The sequence below is a fragment of the Labrus mixtus genome, chromosome 12 (assembly GCF_963584025.1).
Source record: "Labrus mixtus chromosome 12, fLabMix1.1, whole genome shotgun sequence".
Classification (NCBI taxonomy): Eukaryota; Metazoa; Chordata; class Actinopteri; order Labriformes; family Labridae; genus Labrus; species Labrus mixtus.
In genome coordinates this window covers 12,632,939-12,650,096 of record NC_083623.1, presented here as the reverse complement: position 1 = coordinate 12,650,096, position 17,158 = coordinate 12,632,939, and the positions used below count along the sequence as shown (strand labels likewise).

At 41.4% G+C, this 17,158-nt stretch overlaps 1 protein-coding gene across 3 annotated transcripts in view; it reads right to left on the bottom strand.

Annotated features, from left to right (window-relative positions):
• wasf1 (WASP family member 1) overlaps positions 1 to 17,158 on the bottom strand; it is a 59,526-nt gene that overhangs the window by 35,017 nt on the left and 7,351 nt on the right. The gene's annotated exons all lie outside the window — the stretch shown is intronic.

Sequence of the window (17,158 nt, the reverse complement as noted above, 5' to 3'; positions counted from 1 at the left end):
GTAATACAGGATTGGTTATTGACATCCAATTCAAATGTAATAGTCTGCCACTAGATCCTGTCCTTTACAAACAGCAGCATCCACAGCTACTTGATCAGTAATGCCACCTGAGACTGTCCAGATCTCTGCTGCCACCATGGTAGTATTATGGCTGCTTGCAAAGTAAGAAAATGATTTCATATACTGACCACCTGACTATAGGAAACAAAAGCAGTGTGGTGCCAGCTAGGAGTTCTCACATAGAAAATCTGCATATCTCTGATTATGCAAAGCCTGTCCAGAGGCGCTGGGAGCTGAACTGCTGCCAAATTTTAGCCTAGCTTCTTCAGGTGTTCAGTTTGCTTTGAAGGTCAGGATTCATCAGTGTCCATTATCTCGATTAAGGAGGTCTCCTCCTTCCAAAAACAAATGGGCTCAGAAATTATAACTGGTATAAACACTAAATCAAAGCAGTTTTGTGTTTCCCCATGCAGATTTGTTCTTCTCCACAAAAACTGTTTCTCTAGCCGTTTTCACATATGCACTCCGGATAATATCTAGATAATTACAGGAGGACTTCTCCGGAGATTCTCCCGACCTAACCGTTCACATATGCTCCTCACAGCGGGGGACTATCCCTGTAAGAGGGGAGGGGGATCGGGGGATTTCCTGAGGTAAATAAACAATGCGGAAGTAGCGGCCGAAGCAACAGAGTCCGCTACACGACGTTATAATGAGAATATCTGCCTTTATATCAATGCTATGTGTAGTCCAATGGAATGACAACGTCCACAAAAGAGTGGAGAACAACATACTGACGAACAGAAAACAGAATGCAGCCGTTTAATTACGTGCAAGGAGATCGTAGTGGTTGCCTGAAGACACTTTAGGCAGTCACTGTATATAAACATCATTCTCGTTCCATTGGCTCGAGTTGAAATCTCCGGTGTGTATGCTGCGCGTTCAGACATCAGCTCACTCGGACTTTCTGCGGGAAAAAAATACTAGGGGTCTGGCCAGATAAACTGCGGGAAAAATGCGGCTGTTTGCATTCACACATAGCCTAAAGAACCTCCAGGTAGCTAAATCTCCAGAGTTTTTCAGGAGATTTCTGTATGTGTGAAAAGTGTTTCTGACAGTCGGAGGCAGACACGAGAGAGAGAGAGAGAGAGAGAGAGAGGTAAGACAAAACTATCTCTGTATCTTTACAGAAAAGTTATGTTTTCCAATATTTTGTTTATGTATTAACTTAAAAGTCATGCTTGATAATACAAGTTTTCTGCATTCATTCTAAGTATATGTTAACAAACTAACCCAGGCCATACCGTAATGATAGCACTCATCTCCATGCAGGTTTAGTTAACAAGCTCTTCTTGGTATAACATCATCAATTGGTATCTTCTGAATAACTTAAAAGAAAAAAATCATTCAAATAAGAAGACAGAGTGAGTGCAGGGCAGAGGGCTTAAAAAAAAAAGCCCACCACCTCTTTTCCCACTTCCCTCTGTGACAACATCACTTAATCATGCTAACAACACCTCGTCTCTAGCTTGTTTTTTTAATTAGAGCAATGATGAGCGATGATGTGGAGATCAGATGGACCCCGCTGATGGACTGGGTCTGACAGTGAGAAGCACTCGTTACAGCACTGATTAAACTCTAATTGACGTCTGGTTCTTTTTTAATACCCTGCTGTATTCATAGCTGTGATGCCGTCACTGAGGAATAAACATGATTATTGACCGTATCCATAAAAAATGTAGGGCAAGGAGGGCTATTCTCAACAGTGGACCAGGTAAGGGTGGTCAGAGGGAAGAGCGAGAGAGAGCGAGAGAGATAGAGAAAGAGAGAGGAGGGCCAGTAAATAAAGCTTTGGCGAGGTGATTCATCTTTGAAGGGTTAAAAATGTTTTAAAAAAACAAAAATCAAAGGAAAGAGAACTCACACCTCTGTGAGCCGTTGTTAAATGTGGTTTGAATGAAATGTGCAGGCGAGGTTAGTACGACAAAAAAAAAACAGCGCTAAATCTCTGCCCACCTCTTTAATAACAAGACATCCTCTTTTCTCTGAGGATTTTTCATTTCATCCCACAACCTCTTCATTTGCCCACACACAAAAGTACACACATCAACACTGATTGGGAGAACCTCTTGACCCATTGCGCGCTGACATTTTACGCAGTCTTTGAACGTCTCAGTAATGGAGCACTGACCCTGAGCTACCACTCGCCAAGGTGGGGGTGTAAGCTCAATTGTTACCGTGGTGACCTTTAACTTAGAGGCACAACACCACTTGAAGGAACACCTACTGTACTGTATATACAGGAGGGTCAAAACTGCAAACATTAAAAATGTGCAGCACTGAAGGAAAAGGTTTCCAGGAAATATGCTTATTTGGAATCAAGAAAGAACGTAGCGGATAACTTCTCATTTCATCACAATTTTCCTTGTTATTCTTCAATATTTGTATGGATTAAACAAGATATTACATTATCAAACAGTGAACTCTAGAGGTGTCCCTTTGTGGAACTGTTACCTTTCAGACCAAGCAAGGTAAGCCACTTCCTTAATTTTTCCAGTCTTTATGCCAAACTAGATTAGCCAGCTGCTAGGTGGAAGAATCACAGAATAAAGCACATTTCTTGAATTTTTTTCAGAACATAAATTATCAAAAGAACTACTTTAGTTCTAGTTTCTTTCTCTCTTAGATTAGACTTCTCTACTTCCTCAGAGCACAAACGTTTAGCTCCTCTCACTCATCCTCCCCTTAAGGGTTTAATGCCTTATAAATGAAATCAATAAGGTATCTTTGAAGCTTTCTTTAACACCAGAGGTTGACTTTATTACAACAGCGCATGTTCCTATATCTCCTGGTGCATGCACACTATAGCTTATCCAACAACAATATATAAAAACACACAGATGACGGCATGTTCATGCTGTTTTTGTCACCTCCCCCCCTCCCCCTCCCCCTCCCCCTTGTGAACTCCTCTCCTTCTTTAAGGATTCTCTCCTCTGTCCCAGTAAAGGAATGAGTTGTCCTCTTAATAACCTTCCTCCTACCTGCTGCTGGGTCAGTTATTTCTGACAATAACAGGGAACAGGTTTGTCTACAGGGGAAAAATAAAAAAACAATGATGGGGAAATGGGCTTGCTTTCACAATGCAGTAAAAAAAAAAGAAAGAAAAAAGATGACGCAGACAGAGAAATTATGATTTTAGTCAACGATGAGGAACAAACAGGCTGCACATTTAGAAGATTCACACTTTTGTTGTTTACATGACTTTAAGAAAAACAAATACTTCATGAAACTGGAAACAGTTATTGCATCAAAGTCACGGCAGCATTAGATGAAAGCGATCCATTGCTCCCTCCGAGCGTCTAATCCCCCGTCACATAAAAGCACAGAGAAATAGGTGTTAAGAGATGATATTGATTCTGCCAGCCTGAGCTCCTTAGGGTGGGAGGAGCTTTTGGTGGAAAACAAACAAACAGATGCTGCCAGTTTGCTTTGGTTTTCAATAGAGATTTAGAGGCCTGAACTTCCCTGCTGAGATGAATGTAAGCAGCCAAGAGGCTTAAAGTGTCAATGCAAACCACAGAATTATAAAAACACGCATGAAATGTTTTAAACATAGATAAAAAAAAAAAAAAAGACATGATGAGACAGAACCTGTTTACCAAAGCAAATGTGCTATCATAGATACATCGAGTTGTTGCTCTGCTTCCATCCCTGTTGAGACTCCGTTGAGCGCCAAGAAGTTTGTGTCACTGCATAAAGCATATCAACTTGGCGGCACATCAGTAACACGGCTACACTTGCATCGAGTTTAGAGAAAAGAACTGCGCCTGCCTCTTCACTGTGCACGTGTCGTGTGTCTATGTGTGATTAATGACTGCAGCACACGTTTGCTGCTGCGCTGATTGGACACGAGTTTACTCCAGACTGCTGTCCACAGGAGGGAAGGTGTTTTCTGCTACACACACACACACACACACACACACACACACACACACACACACGCACAAATACATGCTGCGTTTGTCCACTGAGGCTTCGATACCATACTATGACATGATAACATATGACAGCAGCGCTCCCGTGAGAATAGAGCCGTCACTTCTCACAGGTTCCCATGAGAAACCGCTAACACATCATCTTGCTTCTGACAAAGAGGGGAAAGAAAACGAAAGAGACAGCCAGAGAAAAAGGAGAGAAACCAAAAGGACATTAAAGCACAAACGCCCCCTATATCCTTAAAACAGCAATTAACAAGAAAAACACGAGCAAGCGGCTAAATAAGCAACACACTCTTTCTCAGGAACTCATAGAACCTAATTTGAAATCACTTCACGAAAGATTTATGCACACAGACTGCTCCAGCCACCGGATAAATACAGGATGTTCATCATGACTAGTTAATGTCAAGGCTCCCCCCCAATTTGAAGATCCACAGGAATAATTGTCTTATTATTTAGGAAAATAAATATTAGCACAACTAGCAAGCTGTGCCTCATTAAAGCCATTAAATATGAGCTCTGGCAAAATGTTTAATTTGAAAGTTAATGAGATTTAGGAGACGAGTGCAGCAGAATCAAAGGTGAAGCAGGTGTAGAGTAACAAGACAGTAAAGAACAATACAGGTTTCGATCAGTCAGAGCTTTTCTCAGACCGTAGTAATGAAAGTGTTGCGGAGGAAGAATAACTAAACAGCTGACCAAATAAGCGCTGTTTGTTGCCGACATGGCTGAGATACTGAAGTGAGGTTATCACATGCGTAACTATCTTCTTACTGCTAATAAAAATAACCATCTAGCAAGCTGATACCCTTGGACTCGAGCAAATGGGAATGATCTAGTGGACAAGTTTAACATATCTGTGAAACCAAAGGCCTTTTGGATGATTGAGGATAATGAGACAGACAGAGTTTGCATATAAAGAGGATCAGAATTGAAACTCTGTGCACACAACAAGTGAAAAAAAAAAAAATACTGACTGCCTCTGAGGATGAAAATCCAGACCGTCAGGAGTCTCCTACTGGAAAGAAAACGGTGATTGAGTTGAGTAATATGCAAGGGAGAAAATAAATGTTTCAGTTAAAGTTAATTTTCTAGAACATTCCTGTTTAAAAAAAACCCCTCCCTTTTGCACTATTTAAGACGAGAGGAAAATATGAAGTCAGGCTGTGAAATATGTCACATTGAAGGTAGCGAGCAGCGTTGAACTGCTAGTCTAACAACGATTTTTTTTTCTTTTTTTTTCTCCCTTACATATTACTCAACTCAGTCACAGACAGTTTTCTTTCCAGTAGGAGACTCCTGACGGTCTAGATTTTCATCCTCAGAGGCAGTCAGTATTTTTTTTTTCACTTGTTGTATACAAAATGGTATAACGATGAATACTTAGTGTAAAACGCTTAAATGTTTACTGATATCACAGTCTGCCCAAAGTTTTATCTACATAGTGCCCCTCCACTATGTGTCCTTGGGTCCCTAGAAAGGTGCTGTATAAATTCAATGTATTATTATTATTATTATTATTATCAATAACATTTTTATTCTGAATAAAATACCTTTGGATCTACATCCTACAATATAGCAAATTAGGTTTAAAACATCAGTCTAACAATGATTTAAATTCAAGTTAAATAATGTTTGAAGCTATTCCCTACAAAGTTTAAGTTTATTTAAAGGTTTATTTTGGGCCATTTTTGCCTTTATTTAGATCTGACAGTGGTGAAAGACAGGACATGTTGGGAGGCCCAAAGGGGGGGGATGAGGGTCAGACTCAAACACAGGACAGTAGCAACTATGCCAAAGTGTAAAATGTTTTCCTTTGAATTTAAACAAAAGTATCATCACATCATCTTCCATCAGTGTCATAGAGTTAGTAGAAAGCTATTCAAATTTGCTTTTATGTAGTTAGTTTTGCTTGATCAACAGTTTTCACAAATAGTCAATGCTTAGGCTTCTATGACCAAGCTGATTCTTCTTCTTCTGCTGAAGACATAAGAGATCTTATTGACTGTCCTGTGAATACTATGAGACAGATGTTTGACTGGCACAGTAGAATGGATGAATTCATTTTGATGACAGAATTGAATCAAAGAAAATGTCACATTTTCAGTTCTGTTCTGTTTTAATGAAAAGCAGGCCAAAGATCTTTGTGAAAGAACTTGAGGAGTGTGATAACTGCAGTCCATAAAAGCATCAAATGATCAGGTATCATCACTGTATCAACAAATATTTAATCTACCTGCTGTTGCCCTTATTTTCACATCTTGTGTTTTCCATCCAGAAGAGCTGGCCCCATCTCTCTATGCACACTCACTCACTCACTCACCACCATCCTCCTTCTTTTACGGTCCATACATCTTGGGTGGTTGCTTCCCACTGTCACATGTCACCATGGCAACGGCTGCAGTGGGATGTCATTGGTCACTATATAATATCCCAAGAGAGCCAAAGGCAGAGGTGGTGGACACAAACAGGGGAGTGGTTTAGGGGAGTAAAAAATGGGGAAGATCAGGATGATGTGGCAAATCAGTGTGACGAATGAATGCAATATGAGAGAAGAAGAAGAAGAAGAAGAAGAAGAGGGGCAATGGAGGATTGCTAATCCATTGTGTCCGAGCACAAAGCAGGGTGATGGAGGACACGTGCCGGGGGAGAGCAGGGGGCCTCTGCTGGTGCGGCTCATTGCACTCAGGACAATATGTCCAGCAAGAGGCTATAATGAATCCTAATGGAGCATTTACTCACTCACTGCCACACAATAAAGCCCAGGACCCCTCAATATGTAGCAGGTCAAGAGCCTTTTACACAGAGGGCTTGGTAAAGAAGCCAAACTCTTGATACACACTTAAGGTCAACACAGTCATGCGGCAATACCAGAGGAACCAATAGGGAGGGTTTTTTTGTTGCACATTATATTGTGGATATACGCATGTAGGTGCAGGGCAATACAAAAAAAGTTCAGAGAGAAGATATGCCCGCACTCTTGCTAGAATGCCACACAAGGTTTTCATTTAATCACAACATTTTGACCTTTCTTCAGGTGATGACCTGTAGTTAAGTCTTTGCTGTAGGGCTGAGGTTGCATACTAAAGCACACAGAAAAGGTTTTAACATTCTTCATGCCGACTCTTTTACATTACAAGAATCCCAGTTTTATTATTTTGCTAGTGTACAACACTTACCCTTAGGTCCAAATCAGATTATGGGCATTTTATAGCAGATATTACAGAGGGCAAGACAGGAATGACTTTTGAATACCATTCAAAGATTGTAAAGGTCACTGAACTCAGGGATTGAAAAATACTTTTTAAGACCTAAAGAAACCCTGTGAGAATTCACTCCGATCAGTGTTTCCCCTAGGTTTACATGTTGGGTGGGGGGGGGAGCGGGCAGATGGGCGCCGACACTTTTAATGACAGCTGTCCTGTTCTATCGGAAAAGTATTCTTAAATGACTTCTTTCCCTAATTTCCAACTCTATCCAACTATCCTATCTCTACAATAAAGGCCCAAAAAGCCCAAAAATACAACTTTTTTTCAAATGCTGCCTGAAAACAAAATACAAAATAGAACTTTTTGCCTTTTTCCAAGGACTCTGGGAATTTGTCCACAACATCTATGGACTTAGTCGCTTCCTGCTTCATGAACAGCTGCAGACATAAAAACACAGACATCTAATCAGGGAAAACTGGCAGAGTCACAGCAGCCAATGGCAGAGGGAGCACAGATCAAACTCACAAAAGCTTCCCAGCAGCTGGTTGGAATAAGTGATGCAGATATTCAGCGCAGAGGTAGCTAACACCGCTCATAACTAACACCGCACAATTTCCAAAGAAAACATGACAGGAGATTTTAAATTTAAAAAAAAAAAAAAATGTACATTGTCAATCTGCAAACTTATCAAACAGACTGGTGTTTCCTTAAGCAGCAACACTGTCGCTTTGCAGCTGCCCTGACTCAGGAAAAAGAAGGTGGCTATACATTACATACTTTCAAATGCTGTCTGTTCTTTCATCTCTCTCATTAGTACATTTTGCTTGAATTTATCTTTATTACTTCGGAAAACATCTGAAGTTGAAAGCCATTTTTGATTCATTTTTACTTTGAGATAATAAAAAGCAAAATGTACTGCCTCAGGCTACAACTGAATTATATGTCCTTAGGATGTTAGAGAAGAACAGATATTTTGGACTCATTTATGAATTATTGAAACGATAAAGTCTTAAACTTAATATCACTCAGGATGTATCAGATGCTCCATCATACTCGGGCAACTGCTTCTTCCTCTTCAACTTTGTCAGTAACCAGCGGCTGGCTCCTCCAACAACAGCATCTTAAACATCCTCCCCTGATTTGTTTGTTATGGACACTGGGAAGAAAGTATGCATATATTTCTACTAAAGAACCTTTATTTAAACATATGAAATAAAAGAAAATGGTTATAAAAACCATGAAATCAATCACTCAAGAATAAATCACAACAAAGTGTGCTACTATCCACATCACAGATAAACACTTCTGCCTTAAAGCTCCTGTAAGGAGATGTTGTATTTAAAATGAAACAGGCTGAAATTAATACTGACGCCTCTAAATGACCCCCAAAGAACATAAGCAACAAGATTAATTAATTATATATATTAATTTTTAATGTATGAAACTGCAGCTGTTGGCTGTAGGTGTCAGATTTAGTGATAAACAGCATGCTGCAGAAACAGGCTTTTCTACATTTTGCACAGATTCACCATGAGTGATGACGATTGATTCAAAGAATAAAGAATGAAATGTTTGTCTCTAAGACTATACCTCCATATCTACAGGACAAAATCAGCAACGACCACTTTGCAAACATAAAACATGTATTGAGAACAAGTTGTCCAGAGTCTTAATGCTGTTCAGCTGTTGGTGGTGACAGACTGTCAAATGTGACAGGAAAGGAGAGCCTCAATGTGAAGGGTCCCTGGTGGACAGGAAAAGATATGTGCAAACAGGTTGCACATTTCTGACAGCAACATATGTGGTTGGGAGTTGCTCCTTTCTATGCAAATAGCATGTCAATATTCCTAAAATAACTGCACACACACACACACACATTTTGTGTTTTGATTTGAGACTACATCATCCCCGTCCCCTCGTTCTCCCCACCCATCACAGCTGATCACGTTGGCAGAATTAATCATGGCATGTGCCAGCATGTCTCTCTGCCAATTTAAATTCTGTACCAGCCGGCACCCCGTCAGCGGTGTGATGACACCTTGCAGGCCTTCACCGGCTATAAACACACACAGACACACACAACTGTTGTTGTCTGGACAGAAAATATACACCTGCAGCTCTGGTCCTGTCAGGTTAGGCTCAGGCAGCTATGCTAACTAGGTTAGCTGGTAGGAGAAAACTTTACAGAGAGAGCTTGTGGCGAGGGATCCAGGTACATTGTAAACTTATTTCTTGCCTCAGTAACTCTGAATTTTTCACTGCACTGCACTCCTCATGTTATGTTTTTGACACCCTGTCTAACATGTGCATGAACAAAAGCTGCTCTGTGCAGTGTTAGAAAGTTTTTCCGTTTCCATTTTTGCAACCCTACACACCTGACTAGAGCTCTGTAGCTTAGGCCATCACTCCGTCCACATCTATTTCTCATGTTCATGTTAAACAGCTAAGAAGTCCTGCATCTACCAAGAGTGTGAAGCAAGCATGCCCTGCCTCTTCTCCAGACAAAGCCAGCCCTGATCAAAGTGAGGCTCCTGGCACGTTGGCGTTCAGATGGTGCTCAGGTACTCAAATGGCACAGGTCCATGGGCTGGCAGGCTTTCTGGACGGTTGCCAGGCAGCTGCAAACAAGTTTCCGGAGTTCTTTAGGCAGAATAAAAAAAACTGAAACACTGGCGAATTAACAGTCTTTGGCTTTCTTCTGCGAGATATTTTCTATTTTTCACGCTCTTCCTTTAACAATGAGCACATTTGTGTCAGGAGAAATACTTTTAATGCATGAGTAGCTACATAAATGTTGTCTTTGTGCACCCATAAAACACGCTGTTGTTGTTGTTTTCTCTTTACAGCTCTTCAGAGCAGCAAGCAGAGCTTTCCATTCATCCCACAAGAAGTAAGTGTGATTCAACAGTGCCGGTCTATCCACTATACTTTACATTCATAGCATGATCAATGACGATCCCTATACTGAGTGAGCAGTTGGACACAGCCTGCCTTGTATTTTGTCACCAAGGGCTTAGATTGCTTCAGACGCTCATTTAGCAAACAAGCTTTATCCCACCGTAGACGAGCACATCTGAATATTCATAGACGTCTGTGTGCCAACAACGATGAGTAGAGCGTCTGATGAACAAACAGACTCAAAAGAAGTTTATCTGCTGAGTGCATGGAAAGCCACTGGTATGAATAATGAAAGCCTGCTGCTCAATAATAAATGTCTGCACGCTCACTCTGTGCAGCTGCGCTTGTTTGGCCTGTGGAGGGAAATTTCATTATACCAACTCTCGTGCTGTTCATGCAGACGTGAAGGACATGCACACAAACTAACCTTTGCTGCAACTCCTGTCAGATTGGTCCACAGACAACACTGTCAGGTGCAGAAATTGACCAAAAGGCAAGCAAACAACAACAAAAAAAAGCACAAGCTCAAGGTTGGAGAGAGGTACTCAAACCAGCCCACAACCCTCCAAAGAGGGCAAAGCACTAAAATAAAGAGGACATGCATGGCAAATAAAACCCAAGCGTCTCAATTCATTGAATGTATCCCAAATCTGTGCGTGCAACATTAAATGCATTTTCTCTGCATGGAAGCAAAGACAGTTAGAAGTCCCAAGAAGACCATCTGCTTCTTTGCGCGCTAAAATAAGGTTCATAGCTCCTGTGCAGAGAGAGGGGTTCTCCAGAGATTCAGGGGAAAAGTACACAAGAGAGAGAGAGAGAGAGACAGAGAGCTTGAGGCATGTAAAAAGGCGGGAGAAAAAAGCAGTGTGGGTGGCATCAGGGGGAAACAGAGAGCAAGATGATCTTCTCTCATTGAGATCAATGCCTGAGTCCACACCAGGGGCTCTGTGTTTGAGGGCAGAGAGGCTGAAAAAAGCATTTGAGAGGCTTTTGAGAATGTAATATTTCAGCATACTGCAATGCATGGGTTTCAAAATGCTTTACAATATGAAATACTGATTCACAACCATCTGAAAGCTGTAAGTTTCCTAAAGCGGGAGCATGTCAAAAGCAATTACACTTTGAGTGCAATGAGACATGAATCACAAGATATGTCACCCAGCTTTTCCACATCTGAAGTGCCCTTTAAAGCTGTCACCTTTTCATTTTTGTCGTTTCATTACTCCCCAATCAACTTTCCTTGTTCAGTGGAGAAAATTCAGCATACTGTGGAGGATTATTCTTCCATCAACTTCCTTTGATCTACATCTGTAAAATACCACATGGTCAGAGGATGAAAAGAAGAGTGGTTTCTGAATCTGGTCACATAGCTTTGAGGCAGAGTGTATTTCAGTCTCTCATGCACCACTGCCTCTTGTAAAGAACATAATGTATAAACATAGGGGGCAGAAAGCCTGTTAAATCTTTTAGGTGCTGACCATATCCTGGGAACTTTTAATGGTTACTAGCTGTTATCCGCTTACTTCTTTAATTTCCACTGGACACTGTCACTTGTAATTCACTAGTCACATTATAAAAGTGGAATTTTATATTCTTTAACTTTAAACAATCCAAGGCTCGAGCAACAAAAATGTTAAGAGCGGTGATGAAGCCCATCGATGGTGGTCGGGTGGCCATATTGGAAATGCTTACCTAAATTTTGATCAATCAAGAAACAGGAAAAAAGGTGGAGTTGAAGCAGGCCTTAAGCCTCCTGGCAAACAGCTACAGCGTGCCCACCTGTCGGTCAACTCAGCCATGACCACAAGTACACATATGCACAGTGCTTAGCCTTAGCATATTTATAAAGAAAATCATCCCAGATTTTAACTACAAAGAAATGAGCTGTACGGACAAAAAAACATTTTTGACCAGGCTGTAAACATTATCTCTGCAGTAAAAATGGGCTTATTAATGTGGGACCAAATGGAGATTTGTTGGCTTTTGAGGCCAGCCTCAAGTGGACACTCAAGGAACTGCATTTTATGCACTTATTGGCTTAATTCTTCAACACCTGAGTTTACTGCTTTGTTAGCACAACATTTCCAAGAAAAAGATTCCAAAAGCTGAAATCTTATTTTGTAATTCCTTAAAATTTGATATGTCAACATACTACATCGACCTAACCAAAATCTGTGAGACACCGTGTCCAGCTAGCACCACAAAGTATCATAAAACACTGCTGATGGAGCAGTAGGAACACCTGCACCCCATATATAGATTAAACAGTCATCTCAGGGCTATTCAATGATCTGAGTGGAACTTGGCAGCAGCTGCGGGTTGAATATGTGAGGAAGACAGACAATAGGGGAAAGCCAGGAGGATTTGTAGGATAAATTAGACCGATCAGACAGCGCCCAGGGCACCTGTGCAAACCTCTCATAGGCTGTCCCTGGAGGTCTTTTGCCATGTCATAGTTTGTGTCAGTGCACGAGAGACGGTTCTGGGAACAAAGTGCTTGCAGACTGGCATGACGATGGCTAGTGAAGGTTCCCTTACTGTGGGAGGCCTGAGGCAGTGCCAGTGGGTGCCAGAACAGCAACACTGACCGCTGGGACACCAACAACTTTTGGTCTGATGAAGCTTAAGAGATACAGCGTTGCTAAACTAGCTAACGGCAAGTTAAGTTGAATGTACACACATGCAAGTCCACCACAAGCTGTAAATACTTTTTAATAAGATTTTTAGGCCAATGTAAGTCCAATATCTGACAGGAGTTGTTTATATATTTAACACAGACAAATGACAAAAATGTATAGAAGGATTTTTTACATATGGTTCTTTTAGTCATGTGCCTATAAATATATTTGGCAACAGATTTTAAAATCACATAAACTGATCTAATCAAACACAAAATTAACTACATCATGGAGGCAATGTTTCTAAAGTGGCAACAAAAAAGTGGGCTTTTTGTGAAACTTTTTCAATCATAAGACTCAATAACCATTAATAGAAAATACCTGCAATAAACAAACGCAACACATTCACTTGGCCACCATAATCTGCTGATGATTGCAAATTGTTAAAACAAGAAAACAAGGACAATCTGACAAATTGTTATTTCACTGCCTTTGAACTTGCAAATAAATACTAATATTGCAGAGGGACATTGGACCATAATTCAAGGTAAAAGCCCATTTATCATATTTTGTATTTCCTATATACATTATATATACATATATATATATATGAATGTATTTCATGAGTGTGTTGGTGTGTGGTGCCACAATAGCAAGCACGCTGCGGTTGGTCACTGTCCTTAGGGCCCCTTTCCCCCTTATAGAAATAGCATGCTCACCGGGGTTCAAAAGGTCAGCTGCAGGCATCATATGTCCTATGTCCAATGAGCAGCAACCCCACACTGCACCCACGCGTAGGCCTTACAGCTATGTTTAATAAAAATGCCACTGCCAGGCAAATGGTGGAGGAACATTTCCTGCAGAGAGAGTTGGGGTAGAAGGAGAGTATGAATATCTGCAGAGCAGAGTGGGGGCTAAAGAAGAAAAATGTGGTCTAACTCGTATTAACAGCACTGAAGATGATTGACTCAATTAAGGCCTCCACCATCCACTTACTCTGCCATTATATTGAACAATGATAAAGACACTGATTCACAGCGCCTGCCAGGAACGTTTTCCTCGGAGTAAGATGAGATTTTTTGAATGAGGAGGACTGTTACCTAAAAGTGCATGATTCAATTTGTTATATTACGATGGAGAAATACATTGGGTGCAAGTCTAGACAATTGAGATAATTCATCCACATGGCTGCCACACACACATGCTCATATTCAACCAGGCTGTATAGATTTGATCATTAGATCAAACCCTATGCAAACCCTCTCTCTGTTGAAGGTGATAGGGATGACAATGGCACACAGAGGATGAGGACAAAAGCACCTTTCAGTCCCTTTTCTCCGCCTTGTGTTTGGCTGTCAGCAGGCATTGTACTTCTCTCTGCTGGTCTCCAATCGACACGTCTTAAAAAGGAAGCTAATCCAATTCTTCCTGCAGGTACAAAGCCTTCCTCTTCCCTATTCTCTCTCCTTGTTTGCCTCTACTTTTTCCTCTTATCAGTGGGCATATTTCAAGCCCCTGGGCCTTCTCTTCAGTATTAAGTGGCGTGTGAGCATAAGAGAGAGGCAGAATCCGCTGCACTTGTTATCACTTCTCCCACACCATTCCTTGTTATCTATCCTGGTCAGTCAAACTTTGGCAGAGCTGTCGCCCCCCCCCCCCCCCCCCCCCCATCACTGCAGCCCTGAGCACTGGTGTGTATTTTGCGTGTGTGGGGCTATCTGAGTCACCATACCCTTGTCAGTCGCAGTCACCGTTGCGCCGCTCTGCAACCGAGAGCCCTCTCACTCCTGCTGCAATTAGATAAACACCTACTCATAGTCCACCTCTTCCTGTTTCCCACACAGGAGAGCCCTTCATCTCTCAAGTACTGAAGTAGCTCCAGATACAAATCAGATTTAGACACTGAACAGTTTTTCTTTTTTTTTTCTCTGACTGAGCTGCTAAACTTCACATGACTCTGAACTCTCTAACTTTGGCCTCATTTTAACTAAAAGTTCTTCAAACTCTGGAAAACTGTTGAGCAACTTCTGACCCCAAGGAGTGGAAATGTGCTGTCCTATTATCATAACTCTTCAGGATATGTGCAGTTTGAGGAAATGCATGTAATAAATATCTAGACGGCAATAACTGACAGGGCACATGACCTTTCATTCCCTCGCTTAGGATAATAATTGTGCTTTATTCTCTAACTTATTTAACTTTGTGAACAAACAACTGAATCTGCTCATCTTACTTCCCCTCACACACATGAAGCGCACACACGCGCCGACACACACCCGCATCTTTCCTTTCTTACACACAGCGGCTTGTCTCGCCCTGCCTCTAGTTTTATTGTGGTACACACACAGCCAGTGCCTCGCCAAAAATAAGAAATCTGGCTGTAATTCAATGGCGAATATGTAAACATATCTTTAATCCGTCCTGTAATAGTTCTATCAGTCAACCTGGATGAAAAGAAAAGGCAAAGGAATTAAACTGCAAAGATTTACTGTAAGTCGGTTTGATCCATGCTGCATTTGGAACATTTAATTTGAAGCTTGAGGCAACATCTGGCCCTGTGAATAACTGCCCCACTCCTTCTGCCTTCTCTACTCCATCGCAACGTTACCTTTGTTTGAACTCGCTGCAGTCAAAAAAAAATATATATATGGTCAAGGCCCAGCCGACACTGCTGATGCCAAGCCAAGACATGATGTTGACCACAGAACTGGCAGTCATCATTAGCCTCGTTGGAGGACATCAGCACTGAGTGTGCAGCTTATGTAAAGACGGACTTTTGAGAGAGAGGAGCATGGACATGTAAGAAACCGACAGTGGAGTGGAGAGGGATGGAGAGAGGAAGACAGAGACGGAGAGAAACACACAGGGAGCTAGAAGAGAATAACGGAGAGGGAGAGTGATGGAGAAAGAAGAGGCTCTGCAGCAGCAGCAGCAGCAGAGCGGCCTGTCTGTCAGCACCTATCTGTCCTCCTAGGGCTCAGCTTCGCAGAACAGGCTGTTGCCTCAAGTGGCCACTAACATTTATATAACCACACACAATAGTGAAACCACCTTTGACCTTCTCCTACACTACAGGATGGACCCATGGGGGCTGTAGCTTTACTGTTTAGCTAGAGGAGGAAGGCTTTCCTGCAGGCGGCTCACAACAAGCTTGTGCTCAATGAGCAACAAACACACATTTACAAGAAAGGGTCTGGTGCATGCATAGTACTGTAGAACCTTAGTGTCATTTTTGTTGCTTTGTACTGTATATCTTAAATCATATGACAGCCTCTTTGGTATTGGAGTTCATCTGCTGCTGTTCACAGGATTTAGGCTGCATCACTTCAAAGTGAAATGCTTTCTTATTTTTCTTCAGAGGCTCCTGGGGGGTGGGGGGGTTATGACGGGGCTGGGGTGTGTGGCAAGGCTAAATAAATAAATGCACACAGTTTTTCACTGCCAGCAAGGCATGGCAAATTTTGTTCGAGGATTTCCATGAAAACACAAGGCTGACACTGAATCTACACAATATGTCGCGACAAAGACAAGAAAATGTGACGAGTCATATCTCGCTCTCGGCTTCACCTTTACAGCCGCGGGCAATAATGAGAGCCGCACTCCCTCCTTTTGCCACATTCTACCTGTGAGAGATTTTTCTGCAGCTGCCTCAATCTACAGATCAAAGCTGGACATTGAAAATGAAACAAGAGTCTAACATCTGCACCCCAGACTTGAGAACATCTGTAGCTCAAAACAAATCCACACACACACAAGTCATTGAAATTATGCCGGACAGGACGTATAAATCTTAAAAGAAGATTTTTTATAACTTTTTTTTATTTTTAGAGAGTTGATCACCTTCTGAGTCAGGTTAAAAAAAAAAAATCAGTTTAAAGCAACGACTGTTGTTACATCTTAAAATTGGAAGTTTCATGTTGAGGTATCACTTTTAATTGCTTCCACTGTGAAAGTCACTTGCTTGTTTTTTTTTTTCAGGTTTTTGTCACACAGAAGTTTCTACTCTGAATTTTTCAGATCAGTTCTAAAAATAAAGCAGTTTGTTAGAAAAGAGTGTGACTGACAGTGTGCTTAGTGTATATCGATATATGTTTATGTGTTGAGGTGTATGGTTAGAGGGGGGGGGGGGCAGAAACAGTTTGGGAACCACTGCTTTAGTCTGAACTTACAACATTTCAGCAAATTGGAAATATTTTCACACTGTAAAAATCTCACCATTAAATCAACAATATCTACAGCACGCAAGGCTTCAGGTTTGAGGGGTGGCACTAGTGTTTCCATACAGGGTTAATGGTATGAGGCTTTGAAATTATAATAGTAATGGTAAACTATCCGGGAAGGATAAAAAGGTATCTGAATATCTCTGATCTGAACAAGACATTAAACTGATTTTACCCTACCAGCTTTCTTGTACAGAGTCCTTGTAATGTCCTCT